Source organism: Oncorhynchus keta, chromosome 5, assembly GCF_023373465.1.
Source record: "Oncorhynchus keta strain PuntledgeMale-10-30-2019 chromosome 5, Oket_V2, whole genome shotgun sequence".
NCBI lineage: Eukaryota > Metazoa > Chordata > Actinopteri > Salmoniformes > Salmonidae > Oncorhynchus > Oncorhynchus keta.
In genome coordinates, this window is record NC_068425.1 from 38,705,391 (window position 1) to 38,717,137 (window position 11,747).

An 11,747-nucleotide genomic window follows, 5' to 3' on the forward strand; every position below is an offset into this window, starting at 1 on the left:
TGTCCGTCTCTTTCTGTGATCCTGCGCCCTGTGAGAACACACACACGGCACACACACACTGGACTCACACACACAGTACACACACACAGGACTCACACACACAAACACACACACACTGTACACACACACTGGACTCACACACACAAACACACACACACGGTACACACACACGGTACACACACACTGGACTCACACACTGGACTCACACACACAGTACACACACACTGGACTCACACACACAAACACACACACACTGTACACACACACTGGACTCACACACACAAACACACACACAGGACACACACACAAACACACACACAGGTACACACACACTGGACTCACACACACAGTACACACACACTGGACTCACACACACAACACACACACACACTGGACTCACACACACAAACACACACACACACTGGACTCACACACACAAACACACACACACGGTACACACACACACACATACTGGACACACACATACAAACTCACACACACACACACAAACTCACACACACACACTGTACACACACACACACACAAACTCACACACACACACACACACTGTACACACACAAACTCACACACACACTGTACACACACAAACACACACACACACACTGCACTGGACAAACACACACACACACTCATACATAAATGGCGTTTTATGTGCCCCCAACCGATTGTGTTTTTTGTTAGTTTATTTGCACTGTTTGTAACTTATTTTTTGACTTATTTTGTACATAATGTTGCTGCTACCGTCTCTTATGACCAAAAAATAACTTCTGGACATCAGAACTGCGATTACTTTACCACGGACTGGCAGAATCCTTTTTTCCTTTAACGAGTCTCACGAGCCCGACGCAAACAATATACTGCTTTCTCGGGAACAGGCCCAGATCCCTGTGATGTGGCAGGGCTTGCAAACCATTACAGACTACAAAGGGAAGCACAGCCGAGAGCTGCCCAGTGACACGAGCCTACCAGATGAGCTAAACTACTTCTATGCTCGCTTCGAGGCAAAGAACACTGGAACATGCATGAGAGAACCAGCTGTTCCGGAAGACTGTGTGATCACGCTCTCCGCGGCCGATGTGAGTAAGACCTTTTAAACAGGTTAACATTCACAAGGCTGCAGAGCCAGAAGGATTACCAGGACGTGTACTGTGAGCATGTGTTGATCAACTGGCAAGTGTCTTCACTGACATTTTCAACCTCTCCCTGTCTGAGTCTGTAATACAAACATGTTTTAAGCAGACCACCATAGTCCCTGTGCCCAAGAACGCTAAGGTAACCTGCCAAAATGACTCTGTAGCTATGAAGTGCTATGAAAGGCTGGTCATGTCTCACATCAACACCATTATCCCAGAAACCCTAGACCCACTTTGTTATGGCATCTTCTGTTTGGGTGTCTCAGGTCAGGACTTTGTTATGGTATCTTCTGTTTGGGTGTCTCAGGTCAGGACTTTGTTATGGTATCTTCTGTTTGGGTGTCTCAGGTCAGGACTTTGTTATGGTATCTTCTGTTTGGGTGTCTCAGGTCAGGACTTTGTTATGGTATCTTCTGTTTGGGTGTCTCAGGTCAGGACTTTGTTATGGCATCTTCTGTTTGGGTGTCTCAGGTCAGGTCTAAGCCATGATCAGAATGTGTCTGTGTCTATTTCCAGCCCTGCCATTTCTACTTGTCCTGATCTAGTGTTTGACCCCTGACCTCCTCATACCGTCTCACTGTCCATGTCTGCTTTCAGCTCCCACCTCTACTTCACTGTGTGATCAGGACAACATTGTGCCTACATGTTTTAGTATAACGGGGCCAAAGACACATCATTTACTAGACAGCCTGCTACAGTCAGACAGATCAGGTAATAAGACGTATGGGGATGTTGTGGAGATACTTAAAGGACATTTTTCACAGGAACCACTAGTTAATGCTGAAAGGTTCAGGTTCCACAGGAGACATCAGGAAGAGGGAGAATCAGGACCAATGTTTGCTGCTGCATTAAAGAACCTATCAGAACACTGAGTTGAATGGTTTTCTAAATGACATCATCAGAGACAGACTAGTATGTGGCTACAGAGTGAAGACACACAAGAGACTGTTGACTGAAAGTCATCTGACCTTGACAAGGGACATTGAAATCAGAGTGTCCAGGAGGGGTTGGGGGTTGGATTGGGGGATGGTCCCAGGAGGGGTTGGAGGGTGTGTTGATGCAGCTCACATGAGTGATTGCATATGTGGGTAATTATAATTGTATTTAGCTGCAATAAGTGCTTTCCATAATATACTGATATATATTTTAACAGTATTGTGTCTCTAGCTGTACAACTGTTCCTGCTGCTATTTCTTCTGATATATATATTAACAGTATTGTGTCTCTAGCTGTATAATTGTTCCTGCTGCTATTTCTTCTGATATATATATTAACAGTATTGTGTCTCTAGCTGTATAATTGTTCCTGCTGCTATTTCTTCTGATATATATATTAACAGTATTGTGTCTCTAGCTGTATAACTGTTCCTGCTGCTATTTCTTCTGATATATATATTAACAGTATTGTGTCTCTAGCTGTATAACTGTTCCTGCTGCTATTTCTTCTGATATACACTTCCGTTCAAAAGTTTGGGGTTACTTAGAAATGTTTTTGAAAGAAAATCATTTTTTTACCATTAAAATGAACATCAAATTGATCAGAAATACAGTGTAGACATTGTTAATGTTGTATATGATTATTGTAGCCAGAAACGGCAGATTTTTTTATGGAAAATCTACATCGGAGTACAGAGTCCCATTATCAGCAACCATCACTCCTGTGTTCCAATAACATGCTGTGTTAACTAATCCAAGTGTATCATTTTAAAAGGCTAATTGTTCTTTATAAAACCCTTTTGCAATTATGTTAGCACATCTAAAAACTATGTTCCTGATTAAAGAAGCAATAAAATGGCCTTCTTTAGACTAGATGAGTATCTGGAGCATCAGCATTTGTGGGTTCGATTACAGGCTCAAAATGGCCAGAAACAAAGATCTTTCTTTGAAACTCGTCAGCCTATTCTTGTTCAGAGAAATGAAGGCTATTCTATGCGAGAAACTGCCAAGAAACTGAAGATCTCGTACAATGCTGTGTACTACTCCCTTCACAGAACAGCGCAAATTGGCTCTAACCAGAATAGAAAGAGTGGGAGGCCCCGGTGCACAACTGAGCAAGAGTACAAGTACATTAGAGTGTCTTGTTTGAGAAACACCCTCACAAGTCCTCAACTGGCAGCTTCATTAAATAATACCCACAAAACACCAGTCTCAACGTCAACAGTGAAGAGGTGACTGGGATGGTGGCCTTCTAGGCAGAGTTGCAAAGAAAAAGCCATATCTCAGACTGGCCATTAAAAAGAAAAGATTAAGATGGGAAAAAGAACACAGACACTGGACAGAGGAACTAGACACTCTAATGTACTTGACCTCTTACTCATCTGCTAACCATGTGTATGTGACCAATAAAATCTGATTTGATTTATTTGTTCCTGGCACCAAACCTGTAAACATTCATGTTAAAACGTAACTTCAGATACTCACCTGGATACACTTCTGCGGGAAACTTGGCAAGAAGATAAACACACAAACACTAAATGTTTCAACAGAAGTCAAGGGGTACATCTACATGTGGTAAAGGAAAAACAAGGTCTGAAAAGTGGTTTCAAGAAATAAAAAGTAAGGAACAAGTTGTTTTTATCACATTGAATATGAACGTTGTAGTAGATTGGAGATGTATTTGCGTGTAAAAAAATAATGCAGTTCACTATTCATCCAAACAACTTGGCATAAGTCCTTGCCACAGTGCTGCTGCTTGGAGCTGGTTAGTTAGAGATGGGTTGGGCTAAAGATAGGTTGGGTAAAGATGGGGTTAGGTTGGGTTAGAGTTGGGGTTAGGTTGGGTTAGAGATGGGGGGTTAAAGTTGGGTAAAGATGGGTTAGAGATGGGGTTAGGTTGGGTTAAGATGGGGTTAGGTTGGGTTAGAGTTAGGGGGTTAGGGGGGCTAGAGATGGGGTTAGGTTGGGTTAGAGTTGGGGATGGGTTAGAGATGGGGTTGGGTTAGAGATGGGGTTTGGGTTAGAGATGGGGTTAGGTTGGGTTAGAGATGGGGTTAGGTTGGGTTAGAGATGGGGTTAGGTTGGGTTAAAGATGGGGTTAGGTTGGGTTAAAGATGGGGTTAGGTTGGGTTAGAGATGGGGTTAGGTTGGGTTAGAGATGGGGTTAGGTTGGGTTAGAGATGGGGTTAGGTTGGGTTAGAGATGGGGTTAGGTTGGGTTAAAGATGGGGTTAGGTTGGGTTAAAGATGGGGTTGGGGTTAAGATGGGGTTAGGGGTTAAAGATGGGGTTAGGTTGGGTTAGAGATGGGGTTAAAGATGGGGTTAGGTTGGGTTAAAGATGGGGTTAGGTTGGGTTAAAGATGGGGTTAGGTTGGGTTAGAGATGGGGTTAGGTTGGGTTAAAGATGGGGTTAGGTTTGGGGTTAGAGATGGGGTTAGGTTGGGTTAGAGATGGGGTTAGGTTGGGTTAGAGATGGGGTTAGGTTGGGTTAAAGATGGGGTTAGGTTGGGTTAGAGATGGGGGTTAGGTTGGGTTAAAGATGGGGTTAGGTTGGGTTAGAGATGGGGTTAGGTTGGGTTAGAGATGGGGTTAGGTTGGGTTAGAGATGGGGTTAGGTTGGGTTAGAGATGGGGTGGGCTAAAGATGGGGGGTTGGGTTAGAGATGGGGTTAGGTTGGGTTAGAGATGGGGTTAGGTTGGGTTAGAGATGGGGTTAGGTTGGGTTAGAGATGGGGTTAGGTTGGGTTAGAGATGGGGTTAGGTTGGGTTAAAGATGGGGTTAGGTTGGGTTAAAGATGGGGTTAGGTTGGGTTAGAGATGGGGTTAGGTTGGGTTAGAGATGGGGTTAGGTTGGGTTTGGGGTTAGGTTGGGTTAAGAGAGGTTGGGTTTAAAGATGGGGTTAGGTTGGGTTAAAGATGGGGTTAGGTTGGGTTAAAGATGGGGGTTAGAGATGGGGTTAGGTTGGTTAGAGATGGGGTTAGGTTGGGTTAAAGATGGGGTTAGGTTGGGTTAAAGATGGGGTTAGGTTGGGTTAAAGATGGGGTTAGGTTGGGTTAGAGATGGGGTTAGGTTGGGTTAGAGATGGGGTTAGGTTGGGTTAAAGATGGGGTTAGGTTGGGTTAAAGATGGGGTTAGGTTGGGTTAGAGATGGGGTTAGGTTGGGTTAGAGATGGGGTTAGGTTGGGTTAAAGATGGGGTTAGGTTGGGTTAGAGATGGGGTTAGGTTGGGTTAGAGATGGGGTTAGGTTGGGTTAAAGATGGGGTTAGGTTGGGTTAGAGATGGGGTTAGGTTGGGTTAAAGATGGGGTTAGGTTGGGTTAGAGATGGGGTTAGGTTGGGTTAGAGATGGGGGGGGTTAAAGATGGGGTTAGGTTGGGTTAGAGATGGGGTTAGGTTGGGTTAAAGATGGGGGGTGGGGTTAAGATGGGGTTAAAGCTGGTTAAGATGGGGTTAGGTTGGGTTAAAGATGGGGGGTTGGGTTAGAGATGGGGTTAGGTTGGGTTAAAGATGGGGTTAGGTTGGGTTAAGATGGGGTTAGGTTGGGTTAGAGATGGGGTTAGGTTGGGTTAGAGATGGGGTTAGGTTGGGTTAAAGATGGGGGGTTGGGTTAAAGATGGGGTTAGGTTGGGTTAGAGATGGGGTTAGGTTGGGTTAAAGATGGGGTTAGGTTGGGTTAAAGATGGGGTTAGGTTGGGTTAAAGATGGGGTTAGGGGTTAGAGATGGGGTTAGGTTGGGTTAGAGATGGGGTTAGGTTGGGTTAGAGATGGGGTTAGGTTGGGTTAAAGATGGGGTTAGGTTGGGTTAGAGATGGGGTTAGGTTGGGTTAGAGATGGGGTTAGGTTAAAGATGGGGTTAGGTTGGTTAGAGATGGGGTTAGGTTGGGTTAAAGAGAGAGATGGGGTTAGGTTGGGTTAAGAGATGGGGTTAGGTTGGTTAAAGATGGGGTTAGGTTGGGTTAGAGATGGGGTTAGAGATGGGGTTAGGTTGGGTTAAAGATGGGGTTAGGTTGGGTTAAAGATGGGGTTAGGTTGGGTTAAAGATGGGGTTAGGTTGGGTTAAAGATGGGGTTAGGTTGGGTTAAAGATGGGGTTAGGGTTAGAGATGGGGTTAGGTTGGGTTAGAGATGGGGTTAGGTTGGGTTAGAGATGGGTTAGAGATGGGGTTAAGATGGGGTTAGGTTGGGTTAAAGATGGGGTTAGGTTGGGTTAGAGATGGGGTTAGGTTGGGTTAGAGATGGGGTTAAAGATGGGGTTGGTTAAAGAGATGGGTTAAAGAGGTTGGGTTAGAGATGGGGTTAGGTTGGGTTAGAGATGGGGTTAGGTTGGGTTAAAGATGGGGTTAGGTTGGGTTAGGTTGGGTTAGAGAAGATGTTAAAGATGGGGTTAGGTTGGGTTTGGGTTAAAGAGATGGGGTTAGGGTTAGGTTGGTTAGAGAGTTAAAGATGGGGTTAGGTTGGGTTAGAGATGGGTTAGGTTGGGTTAGAGATGGGGTTAGGTTGGGTTAAAGATGAGGTGGGTTAAAGATGGGGTTAGGTTGGGTTAAAGATGGGGTTAGGTTGGGTTAAAGAAGGTTGGGTTTTAGGTTGGGTTAAAGGTGGGGTTAGGTTGGGTTAGAGATGGGGTTAGGTTGGTTTAAAGATGGGGTTATGGAAGTTAGGTTGGGTTAGAGATGGGGTTAGGTTGGGAGGAGGTTGGGTTAAAGATGGGGTTAGGTTGGGTTAGAGATGGGGTTAGGTTGGGTTAAAGATGGGGTTAGGTTTGGTTAAAGATGGGGTTAGGTTGGGTTAAAAATGGGGTTAGGTTGGGTTAAAGATGGGGTTAGGTTGGGTTAAAGACAGTTAAAGATGGGGTTAGGTTTGAGCCAGCATGTGGATGGATATATTTGAGTCAAAGTGTAACGGTTTCTTCCTGGGAAGGAGAACAAAATAAGCATCTTAAATAAACGTGATACAAATACAAATAAGAAAACGTGGCAAAACCGAAACAGTCCTAACTGGTGCAGAGAACGCAGAGACAGGAAACAACCACCCACAAGATACCTAAAGAATATGGCTGCCTAAATATGGTTCCCAATCAGAGACAACGATAAACACCTGCCTCTGATTGAGAACCACTCCAGGCAACCATAGACTTACCTAGACAACTCTACTAAACACAACCCCATAAATTTAATAAACCCCTAGATAAGACAAAAACACAAAAATCACCCATGTCACACCCTGTTCTAATCAAAATAATAAAGAAAACACAGATAACTAAGGCCAGGACACTAAGGATATATAGTTTGAGGATATATAATGAATTCTCTGTCTGTATTGGCCAGATTGAACCCTATTTCTAGTCCTGCAAACAGAGAGAGAACAACATACATGGATGTGTGTTTAACACGGTTTAATGCTTTTTTCCTTCTTTTTGTAATAAAACATTTGAATCATATTCATTTGTAGCTCCCTCTGTATGGCAGATTCTCAGTAGGTTTCTATAGTCCATTAACCTAACAGCCTGGCAGGCCTACACACACACGCGCGCGCACACACACACACACACACACACACACACACACACACACACACACACACACACACACACACACACACACACACACACACACACACACACACACACACACACACACACACACACACACACACACACACACACACACACACACACACACACACACACACACACACACACACACACACACACACACACACACACACACACACACACACACACACACACACACACACACACACACACACACACACACACACACACACACACACACACACACACACACACACACACACACACACACACACACACACACACACACACACACACACACACACACACACACACACACACACACACACACACACACACACACACACACACACACACACACACACACACACACACACACACACACACACACACACACACACACACACACACACACACACACACACACACACACACACACACACACACACACACACACACACACACACACACACACACACACACACACACACACACACACACACACACACACACACACACACACACACACACACACACACACACACACACACACACACACACACACACACACACACACACACACACACACACACACACACACACACACACACACACACACACACACACACACACACACACACACACACACACACACACACACACACACACACACACACACACACACACACACACACACACACACACACACACACACACACACACACACACACACACACACACACACACACACACACACACACACACACACACACACACACACACACACACACACACACACACACACACACACACACACACACACACACACACACACACACACACACACACACACACACACACACACACACACACACACACACACACACACACACACACACACACACACACACACACACACACACACACACACACACACACACACACACACACACACACACACACACACACACACACACACACACACACACACACACACACACACACACACACACACACACACACACACACACACACACACACACACACACACACACACACACACACACACACACACACACACACACACACACACACACACACACACACACACACACACACACACACACACACACACACACACACACACACACACACACACACACACACACACACACACACACACACACACACACACACACACACACACACACACACACACACACACACACACACACACACACACACACACACACACACACACACACACACACACACACACACACACACACACACACACACACACACACACACACACTATTGAAGTCTGTCATGAAGGATGTGAATGCAGAGACATTGAGTCTGTCATGAGATAGAGGGTGCTGTAAAACACAGTTCTGTTAGTTTGTCATTGAGAGGATGTGTTGTGGGGGTTAACAAAATGAGTCTGTCATGAGATGTCCTGTGTTCAGGAGTCTATTGAAGTCTGTCATGAGAGGATGTGCTGTGGTGTTCAGGAGTCTATTGAGTCTGTCATGAGAGGGGATGTGCTGTGGTGTTCAGGAGTCTATTGAGTCTGTCATGAGAGGATGTGCTGTGGTGTTCAGGAGTCTATTGAAGTCTGTCATGAGAGGATGTGGTGTTCAGGAGTCTATTGAAGTCTGTCATGAGAGGATGTGTTGTGGGGTTCAGGAGTCTATTGAAGTCTGTCATGAGAGGATGTGTTGTTCAGGAGTCTATTGAGTCTGTCATGAGAGGATGTGTTGTTGTTCAGGAGTCTATTGAAGTCTGTCATGAGAGGATGTGGTGTTCAGGAGTCTATTGAGTCTGTCGTGAGAGGATGTGCTGTGGGGTTCAGGAGTCTATTGAGTCTGTCGTGAGAGGATGTGCTGTGGTGTTCAGGAGTCTATTGAGTCTGTCATGAGAGGATGTGCTGTGGTGTTCACGAGTCTATTGAGTCTGTCGTGAGATGATGTGCTGTGCTATTCAGAGTCTATTGAGTCTGTCGTGAGAGGATGTGCTGTGGTGTTCAGGAGTCTATTGAAGTCTGTCATGAGAGGATGTGCTGTGGTGTTCAGGAGTCTATTGAGTCTGTCATGAGAGGATGTGTTGTGGTGTTCAGGAGTCTATTGAGTCTGTCGTGAGATGATGTGCTGTGCTATTCAGGAGTCTATTGAGTCTGTCGTGAGAGGATGTGCTGTGGTGTTCAGGAGTCTATTGAGTCTGTCATGAGAGGATGTGCTGTGGTGTTCAGGAGTCTATTGAGTCTGTCATGAGAGGATGTGCTGTGGTGTTCAGGAGTCTATTGAGTCTGTCATGAGAGGATGTGCTGTGGTGTTCAGGTGTCTATTGGAATGAAGCTTGACAGCATCATTGTGACATCACAGGCAGAGAGAGAGAGAGAGAGAGAGAGAGAGAGAGAGAGAGAGAGAGAGAGAGAGAGAGAGAGAGGGAGAGAGAGAGACAGCGAGACACACAGAGAGAGAGAGAGAGAGAGAGAGAGAGAGAGAGAGAGAGAGAGAGAGAGAGAGAGAGAGAGAGAGAGGACTGGATAACATTCAGTCTGCCTCCTCAGATGGCATCCTATTCCCCTTAATGCACCACACAGCCCTATGGGCCCTAGTCAAAGCTAGTGCACCACACAGCCCTATGGGCCCTAGTCAAACTAGTGCACACACAGCCCTATGGGCCCTAGTCAAACTAGTGCACCACACAGCCCTATGGGCCCTAGTCAAAGGTAGTGCACCACACAGCCCTATGGGCCCTAGTCAAAGGTATGAAGGGAATAAGGTGCCATTTGGAATGGATCCTCAGACTTGAGTCACTGGTCCTGGCGAGTGCTTGTTGTTCATACCGTATTGTTTTTAATGATTAACCTTGTACTGCAGTGGGCTAAATCAGGCCACACAGAGTGTTTCTGGGTAGTCTTAAACACATCTACTTTGAAACAAAATTATACACCTCACACACATGGTTATGGGTTTAAATGTGTACCTTGTCAGATATAGAGTTTAATATATTCCAATTTGATTTACATCCCAATACTATACTTCATATACATCACAGAAGATTGAAATATAACAAAACCAAACATTGTATTTTCTGATTTAAAAAATTAAATTCTGTTTATTAATTATGAAAAATGTTAACACTCCACCCATGAGGCCACTAGGTCATCTGACTGCAGGAAAGCGGTAGCTACACAGCGATTTTGTTGTAAACCCATGGATTTCCTCATAAATAGGTTAAACTGGTTTTCTGATGATGCTTACCTTGGGTCAATGACACTAGACTTTAACAGATGTGATGGTATCCTAAGTCAATCAGTAACAAAAATGACACAAAGTCACTTGACATTGGTGAGGTGACTGAACCTTTCCCAAGGTTTCTTTCTCAGCACATAGGAACATCTCACTGATTTCACAAGTTCTGGTTTTGAATTCAGGCTGCAAGGCAAGGATCCTACCAGGGATTATTTATGTATGATGTTGGTAGGATTTTGAAGTTGGGATAGTAGCAAGGATCCTACCAGTGATTATTTATGTATGATGTTGGTAGGATGTTGAAGTTGGGGTAGTAGTAAGGATCCTACCAGGGATTATTTATGTATGATGTTGGTAGGATGTTGAAGTTGGGGTAGTAGTAAGGATCCTACCAGGGATTATTTATGTATGATGTTGGTAGGATTTTGAAGTTGGGATAGTAGCAAGGATCCTACCAGTGATTATTTATGTATGATGTTGGTAGGATGTTGAAGTTGGGGTAGTAGTAAGGATCCTACCAGGGATTATTTATGTATGATGTTGGTAGGATGTTGAAGTTGGGGTAGTAGTAAGGATCCTACCAGGGATTATTTATGTATTATGTTGATAGAACGTTGAAGTTGGGATAGTAGTAAAAGGCCGGTGTGTAAATGACTAAGATTAGGGAGCTTTGTTTCATTATTGTGTGTTGATCTGTATGTTCCTTCCTGTAGTTGGCCATCTGGAAGGATTCTGTATGGAGGAATGGTCTAAGATCACCCCAATGTGTTCTCCGACTCAGAAAACATTTAAGAAAATGTCTTAGTGCTGTTATCCATGCAAGGTGGAGGCAGGGAGTCTAGTGGTTA